Source organism: Zeugodacus cucurbitae, chromosome 3 (assembly GCF_028554725.1).
Source record: "Zeugodacus cucurbitae isolate PBARC_wt_2022May chromosome 3, idZeuCucr1.2, whole genome shotgun sequence".
In the NCBI taxonomy this organism is placed as follows: domain Eukaryota; kingdom Metazoa; phylum Arthropoda; class Insecta; order Diptera; family Tephritidae; genus Zeugodacus; species Zeugodacus cucurbitae.
Genome location: NC_071668.1, coordinates 47356675 through 47374620, shown reverse-complemented (window position 1 = coordinate 47374620; position 17946 = coordinate 47356675). Strand labels below are relative to the sequence as shown.

The 17946-nt window shown below is 34.8% G+C and overlaps 1 protein-coding gene across 9 annotated transcripts in view; it reads right to left on the bottom strand.

The window, feature by feature from the left end:
* LOC105218759 (uncharacterized) overlaps positions 1-17946 on the bottom strand; it is a 107661-nt gene that overhangs the window by 11212 nt on the left and 78503 nt on the right. The window lies entirely within an intron of this gene.

Here is a 17946-nt window from a genome sequence, read left to right as displayed (position 1 = left end):
TTCCATTTGACTCGCGTCATACTTAACCAAACCACTTTATAAATAAATGTATAATATACATATACAAAAGTATACATACATACATACATGCATATTGCACACAGAGTGTAGCCTCAATTGTGATAACGAACACAATTTGTTTGATTTGCATTGATTTGATTGGATTCCATTTTCCACATGGTTCAAGTCTCGGTTCCTTCGCCAATTTTCGCACTCGCAAATTGTTTTCATACAAATAATCGGCTTTTTGTTGTTATTCGTTCGCCGTGAGTCGATTACCAACCGACTCGTAAATGAAATAAAATGTAAAACTTGCGATTGTGCATCAAACACAAATGTACATACTCCTATCCCTAGTCTATGTATTTACATATACATACATTTGTATATTTGAAATTCTATAAAAATTTATTGCGATTTTGCATTACAAGTATTAAAGTTATAACGAAAGTGAACAAGATCTTTTTATAGTGAATCCTTGAGAAAACTTTCCAGTAATGGCATGGCAACCGGGCCTTATTAATATTATATGAGATAATGCTTAAATGGTGATAAGCTACCAGAGGTGAAAAAAACAATAGCAAACATAATGTCATTCTAGACTGCCACACGTTTTTGTGGCTAAGGTATACATTAAATTAAGTTGGTCCAATCTTGGCTTTGGCGACGATATTGATTACTCGAGGTTGATTTATGTTACGCAGCATGATTACAACTCACACTACTTTTAATTGCAAAGTGAGTGGTGATAGTACAGGCAATTTTAAATAGTTTGGGATAATTGACTACGTCATCCTGGTTTGTAGCTGTGTCAACTCTCTTGGACCGAAATTCTAAATTGTCGCATTAAGATCATCGATATCTTTTTTTTACCACCAATATAGGTCATTCAATCAGTCATTTATGGTTATCATATTGAGGTTTCATGTCAGGAAAACTTCTCTTTCGAGTCAATGAAGTGACAGAAATCTGTTGGGAATGCTATTAATCCATCGAGGTGTCAACTGCGACCCTAGCATTTCCAACTGCTTCTACAATAGCAATTTGATATTGTTGCAAAAACACTCATATGTTAGTTGATAATTGGCGATTCTTTATGTGCAGTCACAAATTAAATGCGATTAGCCCGTCAGTAACAGTTGATCCAGAAATAATTGGAAGATTCTGGCGTAAATCACCTGTTAAGAGAATCCTGGCTCCACCAAAAAATCTTTTAAAGTCCTGTGCAGTACCTCCAGCGACTTCTTGAATATTTGGAAAATCTTCGTTATAGCGCTATTTTGTCGACTGGTGTTTCGTTCATTTGCAATTTAGGAGTAATTTCAAGGCCTAATGTTCCGTTTGTTTGCCTACTAACAGGTGCCAAGTTGCCCCTATTCCTGTTAACCTTGGTGGTGAAAATGAGTGAAATTGCTTCTGGAATTACATCAACCCTCATATACTATATATGATGATTTTCTATTGAACTTTATGCCGAATATATAGGTCAAATTTTGTGTTATCTTAATAAAATTACATCAATAAATTGCGAGAGTATAGAGTATAAAATGTTCGGTTGGACCCGAACTTAGCCTTTCCTTATTTGTTACAAATTTTTTTGGGCTATCGACACCAAAGTGTATTCAACAAAGTGAACTAAGTATTTGACATACCCGTTTTTGACAATAAAATAGTAAACAATTCATGTATTTGTTTACATTAACCCGTCTTTTTTATCTTGAACAATATAATATATATTGATAAAATTTTTTGCAATTTGTCAGTTGGAGCACAAAACATTAGTAAATTGCTTCCATGAGTTGTTTTACATAAGCAGAAATTATTCGGGATTTTATTTTATTCATTTAAAAAATATTTTTTTTTTGGTTTGAAATTTGTTTACTTTTGAATTTCAAAATTTGAATTTTTGAATAAATGTAAGAGTTAAATCAATGGCAACAAACATGTCAAATTCGGGTAAAAAAAAATGAAATGTCATATACTTAGTTGACTTTGTTGAATACACTTTGATGTCGATATTATTTTTTTGTTTTCTCGTTTTATATTTTTCTTGCCAAATCGAATAAAATTCTCTTATTATTATCTTCCTCGCAATTTTTCCATATTTACTCTCTTTCTAATTTTTTTCTGGCCTTCCACGAATATTTCAAGACTAAAATTAGCCAGATCGGTTTGGCAGTTCTCGTTTTTTTGCGGCACAAACGAACAGCAATTAATTTTTATGTTATATTATTATCAAGCGACAATTTTTTTTAATGCCGCACAGGACCATTCAGTAGGGAATCGACCGCGCAAGGGATCTTAACCCTCCTCCCGTACTTCCGTGCCTGATTGACGCCTACAACTCTACAACGCATAGTTAGCCGCCGAAAAATGTCAAAATTTTTAGCTCGCGATATCTTTTGAATGGAATGTCAGAATCTAATAATTCAAAAAGTTATATAAAGGTTTTGAAGCGATCTTAAATAATAAATCATTTATTTCGATATAGATTAATACTAAGGTACAAAAAAGAGCCTTTTCAAGTAGTGGTATTTTGATTAATTTTTTTATATAAAATCGCTTATTGTGACAAAACTATAATAGTTAGAGATATCATATCACGACGTTTTTTGTAGATAATGATAAGTCGTTTTCGCAGCATTCGCGATTAAAGAAAATTTTTTGGTATTTTTTTTTACATTATCGGAGTTTTGGTAAGGAACCCTATTTTTTTTTTAAACTAAATATAGCCTATGTCAGTAGTTTCGGAGCCTATTTGAGACAAACAAACAAAAAATCAAACCTTTCCTCTTTATAATATTAGTATAGATATAGTGAATAGACGATATCAAAAACTTAAATAACGGTTAGTGGGTGATTTTCCTACTGTATAAATATTAATAAGATATGCATCCTTTGCTTTGGATAAAGGATCTAGATTTTTATGCAGCCATTGAATTCGGAGACAACTACTAAAATATTCACTAAATAAAAGGTTATTATCTTAGTGGAAGCGAGAAGTGATACGAAGCTTGAAGCGATATTAATTCAAGCGAGAAACGATGCTATAGGATGTCAGAGTGGAAACGACAAAGCGAGTCGATCTGCTGAGATTTTATGAATAATGTGTTTAACAGCTTTATAATTTATATCCAATATAAAATAAAAAGTACAAATGCGAGCTGTCGGATCTGTCCGAAACGGTCGGTTGGCAGCAGGAAACTTTGAACGCGTTTTTCTCAAAACTGTGCTTTCCTAAATTTCCTCCACCGTATCTCAAAATTTCCATTTTTTATTGAAAAAAAAACGCAAATTCGCAATTTTTTTTTAATGTCTACCAAAGCCCCATTTTTATATATTCACTTGATTGTAGTCCGCTATTTTTTGTTTTGTTTCCGATAAGCCAATCAACAAGAATCGTGGAGGAATTTCTCCGAACGCTGTAACTCATGTTCTACACAATATTTTTGGCTTAAAATTTATATTTAAACTGTCGAAATACATATATGTTAATAAAGGATAATAAACTTAAACTTAAACCTAAGGCTCTATCTATTTACTGGGTTTAGAAAAAAATTCTAAGCAAACCAACCGCCTTAAGGCGTTAGGTGGGTTTCAAAATTTCAAATTTTTCAAAAAACATTTGTGTCTTATTATATAGTGCAATATGTTGAAAATATTATCCTAAAATATCAAATCATCCGAGTAATATTCTAATAGATATACCCTTTGGAAGTTCCGCCCATCAGGTCACGTCAGTACGAATGTAAAACGTTAAGCGCATTTATCTCAAAACTCAAATTTTCAAGTCGATGGACACGATATCTCAAAAAGTTATAAAGCGATTTTCTTCAAATTTTGCACACATCTTTGGAATAATATTATCCAGTTAATGAACGAAGGATTTTATTTTATGTTTATTACAACTATTTTTTTCGAGCCAATATCTGGCGAAAATTTGACGAAAAAATTGAATTTTTTGGTTTAAATTCTGTCAAAAATTCAAATTTTAATATTTTCGTTTTCCTTCGTTCATTAAGTATATTTATCCATATTCTATGGAATTATTTTTGATTTATGATGATGTCCATTTTTTTGGACACGTCATGGGAGATGATATACGTATACACATATATATTATTGTATATATTTAAAAAAACTATTAAAATACTCTTGTTATACTCTCGCAACAAAAGTTGCAAAGAGAGTATCTAGTTTTGTTCACATAACGTCAGTCATAAAACTAAACGAGTTGGTTATAGGGTTATATATATTAAAATGATCAGGTCGACCAGACGAGTCAAAATCCGTATGTCTGTCTGTCCGACCGTCCGTGCAACTTGAGTAAAAATTGAGATATCTTGATGAAACTTGGTACACATGATCCTTGGGACCGTGAGAGGGTTGCTTTCGAAGATGTACACAGTCGGACCACTGCCACTCCAACAAAAAAAAAAAAATAAAAGTAAAATTTGGTACAAAGAATGCCCCTAGCAAGGGCCATACTTGGATGTAGTTTTTTTTGTGAAGCGGGCGTGGCCCCGCCCCTAAATAGGATTTTTGGATATATCTCGCAAACGAATAAAGCTATTTAAACCAAACTCAGTCGGTTCCCTTACGTACCCCACGACACAAAAGGTTACGGTGAAAATTACTAAAAGTGCGTTACCTCACTAACGCAAAACAGAAGAAATAGCAGAAAGAAGCTGCACTCAGATTTTTTTACAAAATGGAAAATGGGCGTGGCATCGCCCACTTATGGGTCAAAAACCATATCTCAGGAACTAATCGACCGAAATTCGATATATAATATTTTCTTGACGACCACGACAACTTCCCATTTAACTCAACTTTGAATTCCATCTTATTCGTTCACTTTATAATATGTACTTAAAGACCCAATGAAGATAGCGGAATAAAACTGTACACTAATACTGTATATGATCTGTGGCATCCCTTGTGAAAAAATTGTCGAAATCGGACTATAACTTTTCAATGCCCCGGATATCGAATATGAAGAACTCAGTGCCATAGGTTAGTTTTTCACCGAAAATATCGGTAAATCTCTCAGACATCTTAATTTAATTAAGAGGAAATCTTTTTCTTCTAATAGTGTGACTCTGTACCAGAAATGGTTAAAATCGGGTTATAACTTCCGCCAGCTCCCATATACCTAACTATAGGTTTTTCAAAAATACGATGGGGTTAATAGCTTATAAATCGGTTAGTATGTGAAATATCTTAGCCAAATTAAATGAGCATATAATCTTAGATATAATGTATGTTGGTGGTGAAAATAAATGAAATCGGTTCAGAAATTACCTTCGCCTATATACTATATATGATGATTTTCGTTTTTCTATTGGACTTTATGCCGAATATATGGGTAAAATTGTGTGTTATCTTAATAAAACTATATCAATATCGAGAGTATAAAATGTTCGGTTGCACCCGAACTTAGCCTTTCCTTACTTGTTTTTAGTCTCTGAAACCCACCTAACCCCTTAAACGGGAGCCCTCTGAACAATCTGCTTTGCTTTCTCGCTTTGCCCTCTTGAAGTCGCTGAAAGTCGCTTTGGTGCTCGCTCTCACTCTGACAATTTGGGCGATTTACATAAGCATACAGATGCACTGATTTATAGTTAGAAGTAGCACCATCTTATTGCATCGCTTCTCGCTTCTTCTCTGACATCAGCCTTAGACTAAGTAATAGGCCTTAAATTAAGAATCGGACAAAAGAAGAAGAAGAGTTTACTACTTATATAATTCTACACTAAAATATATATTTATAATAATAGAAAATGGACCTGCAAAATAGGTATAGAGTCTACTCATGTATTTATGTAAATGAAATTGTCGACCAACCAGGCATGTAATCAATGTTCTAAGGATTCAATGACCTTGTTGCTACAGAAAGATTACGAATCGTCCATATCTTTATTTATACAACATCGTCTTTTATTATTTTCATAAAGAAGTTTTTTTTTATTTCACAGATTTTTAAATTCATTAAAATTAAATCAAACGTCCAATACTCGTATAACAACAAACCATTACAACCAATTTGGACCGAATATTTCACAACAAACAGACGAATTGTCATCACAATAACCGTACTCAATTAGTGCATACAAGTTGCAATGTGGAAATCTTCCATTTAGTATAGACGAAAAAAGAACGTGACATTTTCAACAATTCTATTTCTCATACATATCCGAGCGTGTTGGTGGCAATAGGCAACACTACTACACCTCTGCCATAACTTCGGCGCGCATCTCATGTTATACTTTCTGTGGTCTCTATATAAACGCCACGCACAAGAACGCAAATGCCATTCCATTACGATGTAACCACTCGAATTGGAGCCACGTGTCACGACTGCATTTGCAGCTGCAGTTGCAGTTGCCTGAAAAGTACTGCAATTTTGCATTCCAGAGGGAATCGTGCCTGTTACTCCTAAGTGGTGGATTACGGATGCGAGTATGCACTCGGGATTTGCCCTGTGGATAAATTATTTGAATGACATCACATGCACTCGTCAAATTATGGTGCATACACACATGTTTTGCAATGCGAGCTAATTTAGTGTATTCTTTTTGGTTGCTCTTCAAATTGTCATAAATGACAGGTGCATTTGTTACCAGAGAGTTACATGGTATAAAATGTATGTATGCACTTTTTAACTTTGTGAGCAATCTCAAGCTTCCATAGTATATTTGCTTTGTAATAATAATGTAATAATGGATTTCTGAGGTCCAGTTAATGACGGGAATCGTATAAAACAGTCCTGTTCATTAGTTTTTGTAGGAAAACTATTATTTCTGTGCCCAAACGCCACCACATTATCGCATATAGTAATTGTTCACATAAATACTAGTGCTTCAATATTCTATGCGTACCGACAGGACTAACAATATACATATACATATATAGTATCCTATGGCTCCGGGGGGAAGCAAAGGGCTACAGTGAGATTCCATCCATTTATTACAATCCGATTATTACGATCTTCTATTAGCCTATTGATTTGACTCCAATTTTTTTTGGCCTTAGATTTCTCCTCCAGTTTTGAGCGAGTCGGTCTTCTCTTTGGCTACCTTGTGGATTCCCGTCGATAGCGTTCCGGGTGATTGTATCTGGATTTCAATCCTGGAAATAAGATCTGGTCCGAGCCAACTTTATTTTATTTGGAGGACTTCCGTCCGTTTGTGCATGACCATAAGTTCGTGCAAGAGAAAATTGTATGAATAACTTTGGGGGAATTGGCTACTTTTAAGGCCACAGATAGGCTTCAAGGAAGAGTCCTTTATTTTGTTATTCCATGTATTATATTTTTTACATTTGTTATGAAATATGGTCCTGCAGTTGAGTTCTAGTAGTGTTTCTTACAGTTCTTTAGAGATGAAAAACTCACAATTTACACATACCAAACTCCGAAGAAATGTTTACTTATTCTGCTTACTTCGAATCTCAAGAAACGGGAACTTCACATATTTTTTGCATTTTCACAAATCGGATTCAACGTCATTTTTGACTGTACGTAACCTACGTAATACTTTGAGTTTAAGTGATGCTAGCTAATTACCTTAAATTAATTTTACGGTCAATGTTTTCTGACGTTACTACTTCTTGTTTGGCTGCCTTTCCAATATCCGTTCTATCAACGGAGTGCAGAGGTAACGTCACTTTGAGATCTATGAAATGTTCTCATGTTATATTGAATGAAATGTCATAAAAATTTATCAGTATTCACCAAACCTGATGAGTTCATAATCACACGAAATTTTTGATAGATTTTTTAGTTTTCTCTTGAGAGCTTTGAGTATACAGTTTTAAGGGCATATCGATTCATGAATATTGGTGACATAATTATGAAGTAATTGTATAAACTTAGCGAATAAATCATGTCGGCGTTGTGGGTTATAGCAAACTATTAAATCATTTATTTCTTTTCTATCGAGTTACTCAATATGAACTTCTCAGTAGTTAGTTTTAGATTTCTCGTTAATTTATTTATAAATAACGTCATTAACTAGCGTTAATATCTGACTTATGGTCGGATTATCAAAATTTTGTTAAGAGATTGCCTACAAAAGCATCTACCACTTTTGAGTTTAGATCATTTGTCGACTTAATAATCATAAACCTATAAAATATTATTCGGTCAAAATGGTTATTTACTTATAAACATACATACATGGGCAAGCAGAGGTTAAGTGTTAGGTGGTAGGTGTTAAGTTGTTTAATGTCGACACTCGAGGAGGTCCTGTTGCTTTATTTGTCATACCCATATAATATGGTAATGTAAAATGTTTGTGAGTGTGTATGTGTAGCAGTCATGTACGCCGTAGTTTTTATCCCCATAGAGGCATTCATTGTCGCCCGAGTGGCGGCATTTGATTTCTGTGCAAATTAAGCCCCTCGGGTGATTGCATCTCTACCGGGGGGATGATACTCGTGGTTGAGTCGAAGCAGAAACTTGGCAGTCACAAAGGGCTGGCATTGCTATGCGTTTAATTGATAATTTAACACTCGCCAGTAACTTTGTAAAAAACGCTCAACGGCGTTGTATTACCAATTTGAATATCTAATAATGCGTATTTACAAAGTAGATATACATATATATACGTACAATATGTATATGTAAGAACATAGATATATATACATATGTATATATTTACTTGTTTTTTTCGAAATCAAAACCGGTTATGTAGTAAAAATGCTAAGACAGATGTCAATAATTTTTTTATGTTCAAAAGCGAAGCTTTAGCTTTTCCTTTCACTTTTAAAATTATCATGGAAAATACAGTTTATTCTGAAAATGATTCTTAATATTTTTATGAAAGAACTTATACAGAGGTAGTCAAAATTATTTACACATCGGACGCTTTTTTACATGTTTCACACAAAATGCTTTGGCTTGTTGTTGTTGTTGTCGCAGGGTAAAAAAATGCTATGTTGTAAACCTTGATATATTCCTGAGCGAATGAAGTCAGTTTGGCTAGAGTAGCTAGAAATATGGCGGAGATATAAGCAAATGAACTGAAGACTCGCAGTAGTCAAAAGTATTTACACACGGCGATTTAGCCTCTATCCTGGGATTTGGTTTAAGCAAGAGTAGTAATTGGATTCTATTGCATTCATAACAAACTAACTCAGCCTTAAAATATAAAAAATGGTAAATAAATTGCAGAAAACAAGAGAATTATCGATTATAACTAGATCGGAGAATGTTACTAAGTTTATAATATTATTAAAAAGATGGATACGAACAATTGCAAGGATACTTTAAAGAGAATTGGGCAGAAACCTGTGATAACTCGAAAATAATGTAGAAGATTAGTAGGAACTGTCATACAAAATCCCACAATTAGTCCTCTTAATATTGCAGCACCATCGAATCAGCGTATTGCATGAACAGTCAATAATGATACACTGCTCAGGACCTTAAAAAAATTAACATAAATGCCTACGTTGTGCATAAAGTGGTCAAAATTTCCGAAACCGATCCGATTCCGAAAAATCGATATGCCTCTCATTTGCCATATATTGCATCCTAAAGCCTGTCGTGAGCAAATAAGGCTAAATTTTAGTTCCAGGGTTTCTTTAGTAAACGCTTTATGCATTTACCACGTGAGAAGAAGAATAATTAGGTGCTAAACAGAGTCAGAGGTGACATTATGATTTTTTGGGGATTTTTCCTCACATAAGTTCTGGAGATTTGGTAATAATTTAGGGACACTAAATGATCCGGATTTATCAGAATTCACATGACCATGCCATTGTGATAGTTAGTCGGCCTTTTCCAACTATTGGCCACATTTTACAACAGGACAATGCTCCATTTCATAAAGGATCGTTACCAACAAAACTTTTAAGTGAAGCAAATCAAGTTGACCTCCACAGAGTCCCGACCTAAACTTTATTGAAAATATGGAAGGATGTCTTCCCCTTCCTCTGCTTCCATCATCGGATACTGCATCAAACATTTTTAAAGCAGAAGTGTATTCTTCCATTCGAACAACACAACCTAGCTCATTTCTCCATTGCCTGCGGTATTCGCAATTGCCTCTGTTTAAAGGTGCATAAATCTTCCGCAAAAGTTTTCTCTCAAAAACTCCTAGTGTCGTCTCATCGGATGTCGACACCGTCCACCTTTCCGCATCATACATCAGGACGGAAATAATGAGCGACTTGATTTTGATTCGTCGAGAAAGAACTTTACTTTTTAATTGCCTACTCAGTCCAAAGTCCACCAAACCCAGCCTTTTAGCAGCCTTTATTTGTTTAACAGAACCAGGATAAATATCCAAAAAAGGACGAAAAGCAACGATTAAATATATACAATTGGTCTGAAGTTACTGTGTCGTTACATTACGAACCGGCAATGGTTGTCTATTGGCTCTAAAGCTAACCTAACTTTCAAGTTTAAGAATACAATATATGTATGTATAACAATTTATTCAAATGAATTTACAAAAAACAGGTAAGGTAGGACTAAGTTCGGTTGTGACCGAACATTTTATACTCTCGCAATTTATTTATTTAATATCATATAATATACAATTTGACCCGCATATTCGTCATATATATGGTATAAAGTCCATTGAAAGTTGGAAACCCATTAGGTTAGGTTATGGTCCGATTTCGGCGATTTTTAGAAAGGGGCTGCCACACTATAAATGCAGTATTTATGCAAAGTACTGTTCCGATATCTTCGCTTATGCTTACTTTACATGTTGTAAAGTAAACTATTCAGATCGACTTCAAAGTTCTGCTATTAAGGAAGTAGGGGTGGTTGTGAACCGATTTTGCCTATTTTAACATCATTTCTTTGGGATGCAAGGAAAAGATTACATATCAAATTTCATTGATATTGGTCGAGTAGTTTCGGAGATATGGTATTTGACCCATAAGTGGGCGGGGCCACACCCACTTAAAATTTTATATACAAATTGCGATGGAAACCTTCTGTAGCTTCTTTAAAATGAAATTTAAGGTTTCTGGTGAATTCCCTTACTGAATTAAAGCATTTTTAGTACTTTTCAACATAACCTTTGTGTGGCAGGAGAGCGTAGTTATAATCCGATTTCCTCCATTTTTGGACTGTATAAGGTAGTACCTAAAAGAAACGATTCTAGAAAGTTTGGTTGATATAGCTCAAGTAGTTTACGGGATATGTACAAAAAACTTAGTAGGGGGCGGAGCCCAAAGAAATTACATCCAAATATGACCCTTCATAGTGCCATCCTTTGTGTCAAATTTTATTTCTATATCTTTATTTATGGCTTAGTGATGGCACTTTATGGGTTTTCGGTTTTCGTCATTTTGTGGGCGTGGTAGTGGTCTGATTTTGCCCATCTTCGAAAGCAGTTTCATCAAGATATCTTAATTTTTACTCAAGTTACAGCTTGCACATACAGACGGATGGACGGACAGACAGACATCTGCATTTGATCTCCACTCTTCACCCTGATCATTTTGGTATATGTATATAATCCTTTATCTAACTCGTTTAGTTTTGGGTGTTACAAACAACCGTTATGAGTACAAAACTATAATCCTCTCTTAGCAACATCGTTAATCGAAAACGAGTAAACATTTTATACTCTCGCAATTTATTTATTTAACTTTATTTATATTATATAATACACAATTTGAACCACATATTCGTCACATATATTGTATAAAGTCCATTGAAAGTTGGAAACCATAAAATTAGGTTAGAAGCACCGAAGTCCTCGTGTTCGATATATGGGGCCTTGACAACCTATGGTCCGATTTCGGTGAATTTTAGAATGGGGCTGCCACACTATAAACGTAGTATTTGTGCAAAGTTCTGCAGCGATTTCTTCACTAGTGCTTACTTTATATATTGTAAAGTAAACGATTCAGATCGTCTTCAAAGTTCTGGTATATAGGAAGTAGGCGTGGTTGTGAAGCGATTTTGCCTATTTTCACAACATATCATTGGGATGTAAGGAAACTATTACAAACCAAGTTTCATTGCAATCGGTCGAGTAGTTCCTGAGATATGGTTTTTGACCCATAAGTGGGCGACGCCACGCCCATTTTCCATCTGCCATTTCTTATGTGAAATTTAGTGTTTCTGACGTTTTTCGTTAGTGAGTTAACCCACTTTTAGTAATTTTCAACCTAACTTTTGTATGGGAGGTGGGCGTGGTTATGATCCGATTTCTTTCATTTTTGGACTGTATTAGGAAGTGGCTAAAAAAACGACTGCATAAAGTTTGGTTTATATAGCTCTATTGGTTTGCGAGATATGTACAAAAAACTTAGTAGGGGGCGGGGCTACGCCCACTATGCAAATATGCCCCTTCATAGTGCGATCCTTCATACCAAATTTTATTTCCATAGCTTTATTTATGGCTTTATATAAGTGTGCCAAGTTTCATCAAGATATCTTAATTTTTACTCAAGTTACAGCTTGCACAGATGGACGGACGGACGGACGGACAGACAGACATTCGGATTTGAACTCCACTCTTCACCCTGATCACTTTGGTATATATAACCCTATATCTAACTCGTTTAGTTTTGGGTGTTACAAACAACCGTTATGTGAACAAAACTATAATACTCTCTTTAGCAACTTTTGTTGCGAGAGTATAATTAAGTCACATCACCGCCAGGAGAGGCATATGTGGTCCAATATAAGGTGGACGAGATCCTCTAATAGATTTAATATACTTATCTCAATTGTGAGAGTATGAGATTGAGAGTTTGGATGAACTCGAACTTACCACTTATTATTGTTTTTAACGCAACAATGTCTTTACTGCAATACATCCCTTGAGGGTTAAAATTTGCATGCATAAAATGTACCGTCTTATTATACTAGGGCCAAAACCATTCGTGTTTAAACAAAGGCAGGGGACATTTGACACCTAATTAAATCTAACGACCACTTCATTTGATTTTAATTTATTTGCTGCTGCTGCTGTTGGCAAAAAATATTTATGTGCGCATATGTGTATATGTTGGCAAGGGTTGTAAGTCCTAAAACTAAACGAGTTAGATATAGGGTTATATATACCAAAGTGATCAGGGTGAAGAGTGGAGTTCAAATCCGAATGTCTGTCTGTCCGTCCGTCCGTGCAAGCTGTAACTTGAGAAAAAATTGAGATATCTTAATGAAACTTGGAACACGTGTTCCTTGGCACCATAAGAAGGTTAAGTTCGAAAATGGGCGTAATCGGATCACTGCCACGCTCACAAAATGGCGAAACCCGAAAACACATAAAGTGCCATAACTAAGCCATAAATAAAGCTATGGAAATAAAACTTGGTATGAAGAATCGCACTATGAAGGGGCATATTTGGATGTAATTTTTTTGGGGAAGTGGGCGTGGCCCCTCCCCCTACTAAGTTTTTTGTACATATCTCGCAAACCAATAGAGCTATATAAACCAAACTTTCTGCAGTCGTTTTTTTTAGTCATTTCCTTATACAGTCCAAAAATGGCAGAAATCGGATCATAACCACGCCCACCTCCCATACAAAAGTTAGGTTGAAAATTACTAAAAGTGGGTTAACTCACTAACGAAAAACGTCAGAAACACTAAATTTCACATGAGAAATGGCAGTTGGAAGCTGCACTTAGATTTTTTTTACAAAATTGAAAATGGGCGTGGCACCGCTCACTTATGGGTCAAACACCATATCTCAGGAATACTCGACCGATTTCAATGAAACTGGGTTTTGTAATAGTTTCTTTACATCCCAATGATATGTTGTGAAAATAGGCTAAATCGCTTCACAACTTCGTCTACTTCCTATATACCAGAATTTTAAGACGATCTGACTCGTTTACTTTGCAATATATAAAGTAAGCACTAGTAAAGATATCGATGCAGAACTTTGCACAAATACTACGTTTATAGTGTGGCAGCCCCATTCTAAAAATCACCGAAATCGGACCATAGGTTGTCAAGGCCCCATATATCGAACATGAGGACCTCGGTACTTCTAACCTAATATTAGGGTTTCCAACTTTCAGTGAACTTTATACAATATATGTGACGAATATGTGGTTCAAATTGTGTATTATATAATATAAATAAAGTTAAATAAATAAATTGCGAGAGTATAAAATGTTCGGTTACACCCGAACTTAGCCCTTCCTTACTTGTTTCAAATATATTTCCATAAAAAATACGCACAGTGTGACGATTACCAACTGCTTTTAACTATGGGGTTAATATTAAGTTTTCATTAAATTTTTAGGTTAAAGTTGCAATGCCACACATAAATGAGAATTTTCGAATCCATTGATTGTGACTGTGGTAACAATTTGTAGAATTTACATATCTATTTTGTTAACAGTGGAAAGTTAAAGTGACAGCTGTGGCATGCGACACTCGGAACTCAGCTGGTTGCATCGGAATAAATTGAAAATAATGGAAAACACTTTCAAAGCATTCAAGTTTAGGTTAATTCATATACTCAGGCAAATAAATGTAAATATGTAGATAGAAATTTAATGTTTGAAATCACTAGAAAAGCACGCAATAAAAATAAAAGAAATTTAAGAAGATCGTGCATTGATAAGTGTACATATAATACCTACTCCTGCCATAAGTTCTGTTACAAACTCAAGTCGTTATAAAATTGAAACTATAATACATGTATTTAGGGGTTATTCGAAATGGTACCTTTTTCTTTCAGAAACTCCCTCAAATGATTCGGTCATTGATCAATCGCGACACGTTCTCCAACTCTGATCACAAGCTGAAGTCCAATTGATTCAAATATAGACTTTCAGCCAGCCTATAAAGCCAGGAATATTTCGTTTAAGCCCCTGCTGGGTGGCTTTTGTCTTGTGTGCTGAAGCAGATTCTTGCTGAAAGATCCAATGCTTTCCATCGAAGAGAGTATAGCTTAACTGTCTTATCACGCCTTCTAAAATATCCTGCTGGTATTCCCGCTCGATCCACTTGTGACTGTGACGCCTTTATAGGAGTCTCCTTACTAAACCATTGAGCAACTGGATGGTGACAATGTTGAAACATTGGAATAACATTTTTTGCCTATTTGGAAGTATTTGCATATAAATTTCATGGCCGGGATTTCCGCGAATACGTTCGCGAAAAATGTTTGCCTGAATTGGTGCGAACCTCGCAGGGACAACATTCTTGAAATATTAAGTTTTTTTTAGAAGTTTGCGCTTATTTCACAATTATGTAAACCGATCACCGGACGATATCACAATTCCCTACGCTCTTAGTTACCTATTTTAGAGTTAGATTAAATATAGTATTAACTGAATTCAGAGAGACCGAGCGTCTTCTCAAAATTATTAATAGACCTTGTATTAAATATAAGCCAACAGACAAATGGCCAGCGAAGCTATTGAATAGGTCATGAGATAGCAGAGACAGTATCGGCCGGATAAGCCAGATTGTTCGTTTACTTACAGCGACTTGAGAAAGTCACTTTGTTGCATACAAATTTTATATATTCTTCACATGAAAATATAATAAAAGGTCCTCTTAATACTCACATATGTATGTATAGGTACATCTAAAGTGCATACAGTGCGTGCATGTGTGTGTCCATGTAGTCTTAAGCATAAGGATATGTAATAGAAGACAGTTTTTGATTATGCTGTACTTTGAAGGCTTCTGTTTAATTTCGTTTGAATCCATAAAAACTCAAAACAATTAAAGAAGCAATACATACTTACACACACACATTTATGCATAAATGTACAGAAGTTTCAATGTGCCTATGTATCAATGTTTGCACAGTTATTTCTGAGCCTAAATATGAATCAAGACTTCAGAAGCGCGCAAATGTAGTAAAAATATTTTGCTAAAGTTTGTTTGAAAAGAAAGAAGGTAAAAAAAGTACGTACGTATTACGTAACTACGTAAGTATTGACCCAATAATATATTTTACAGGCATTGTCGAAGAAGGTCGGCTCACTTTGAGGAAAAGAATTTAACGGAGTTTGGGCAGAGTTGTCCAAATTTCTACCACTTTTCGTAGCAATTGAGCCATCATGCTAGCAATAAACGTGGCTCCAAGTATTGCCTAATGAAATATCACCAGGTATAAGGTCAAAGAATATGATGGATGGGTCGCATAATTATGGTGCAAACTTTCCTATGAGAAAACATTATTTTCCATGAAAGGCCGCAATAAGAATATAATCCTTCAAAGGGCACTTGTAGAATTTCACAGCTTGTGAACATTAGCTTCGTGAAATGTAGGGATTTGACTAAATTTTTGACATTTTAGTAAACAATTTCCAAAAAAAGGTTTCGTATGTTACTGAAACACAAATTTTTGATGCAAATTATGCTGTTGATAGCAAAAAGTGAATTGGTTGGTGTTGTCTGTGTTTTGAGCGAGGCGAAGCTAATTTTTTAGTAATCTGTACATACCATATGAGCATCGTTCATCGTTTGTAGAACGTAGTGAACCATTCCCATGACAATTGAGTCTACTTAACCGGAACAGGCCTGAATTTTTATGTGGCCATTGACTGTCAATTCCGGAGAATGTCTCAAAATTATTTAGGGAATGTTTTCTGCAAGAACAACAGAACAGCTCAATAAACAGTGATTCAAGAACTCATACAGACGTGGACAAAACGTGTTATGTTTTTTCTGTTCTCATACCTGAAGAGAATGCATGCTGGTAAGAAAATCAGCAAAACTTAAAAGATAATCTCCAAACTTAAAAGATAATCGAGATGTTGTATACTAAATAGTTTGAATTTCACTAAAATCGATGGATCTCCCTCATGAAAATATTAAAATGGAATTTAAAACGGAAAAATTTGTTTTTGTTTAGAATAGCATTTCAGCGTGGCTGGAATTCATTCTTTACGACAAACAATGTGCAGACCATACAATCACATTATATTTTAAGATTGTGAGAAACTTTTACAAAGAGATCCCTGAATAAATCACTGAGACTTCTTCGCTGAAAATCTTTTTCTAGTACGAGATATTGAAGAAAGCATGGTCTTCCGTCTGTACCGCTTATTGTTCATATTGTTAAATTACGGTGGAGTTTATTGGCATAAATCAGATTTATTTTGCCACCATAGTTTTGCAAATACTTAAGCCGCGATAAACGGAAAGATAATATGTAAATGCGATTATATGTACATATGTATGTATGTGTCAGCGTTACTTAATACATTAGCGCACAAGTAAGGGTATTCATAAGTGAATAAATATGTGTATTTAAAAGCTTGGGCGAGTACATACCATATAACATACTATATATACAAATGTGTCAATATTTAAACATATGTATGTGTATATACGTCCATAAGAATGTGCTGAAGATATATATATGTATGTATGCACTTGCGTTATCATGTGTAAATAAATACATTAAATTGTGACGATGTTTTGCGGCCCGTTCCTGCTGTCAAAGCCATTTGATAGACACTGTTGGGGGGTTGAAGTTGGAGACGACGGTAACAGTGATGCCAGTTTTGATAAATTTATAACAGCTCATTGTTACAGAGTTTATTTTAATGAAATTTCTTGTAATACACTTTGCTCAGAAATTGAAAAAAATATTATTTTACATCTGACACATAATTAGATAAAGGTTAGACCGCTTTAAACATTTAATATTACAATTCATAGATTATTGCAAATTAATAATATATGAAATTTGTTTGATATTCTTCATTTAAGATTGAAATCATGATGGCAAAATTTGCTACAGAAATTGTAGTTGTTACTACTGTAACGTTTGACGTTACTGTCCCCGATGCTGGCACCCATGTTGACGATGTAAATGAGGTGGAGGGTGTGCCACACTTGTACATTTGGTGTAAATAAATAAAATCTGATTAAAGGGTAACTTACCACTTTGGCGCCATGAATTTTTACGTAGCACACAAAGCTAACTAAGTGTTTGTTGCGCGCAAACTTTCAGTCACTCCCACTTCTGTATTTTACGCTCGAGCTGAAA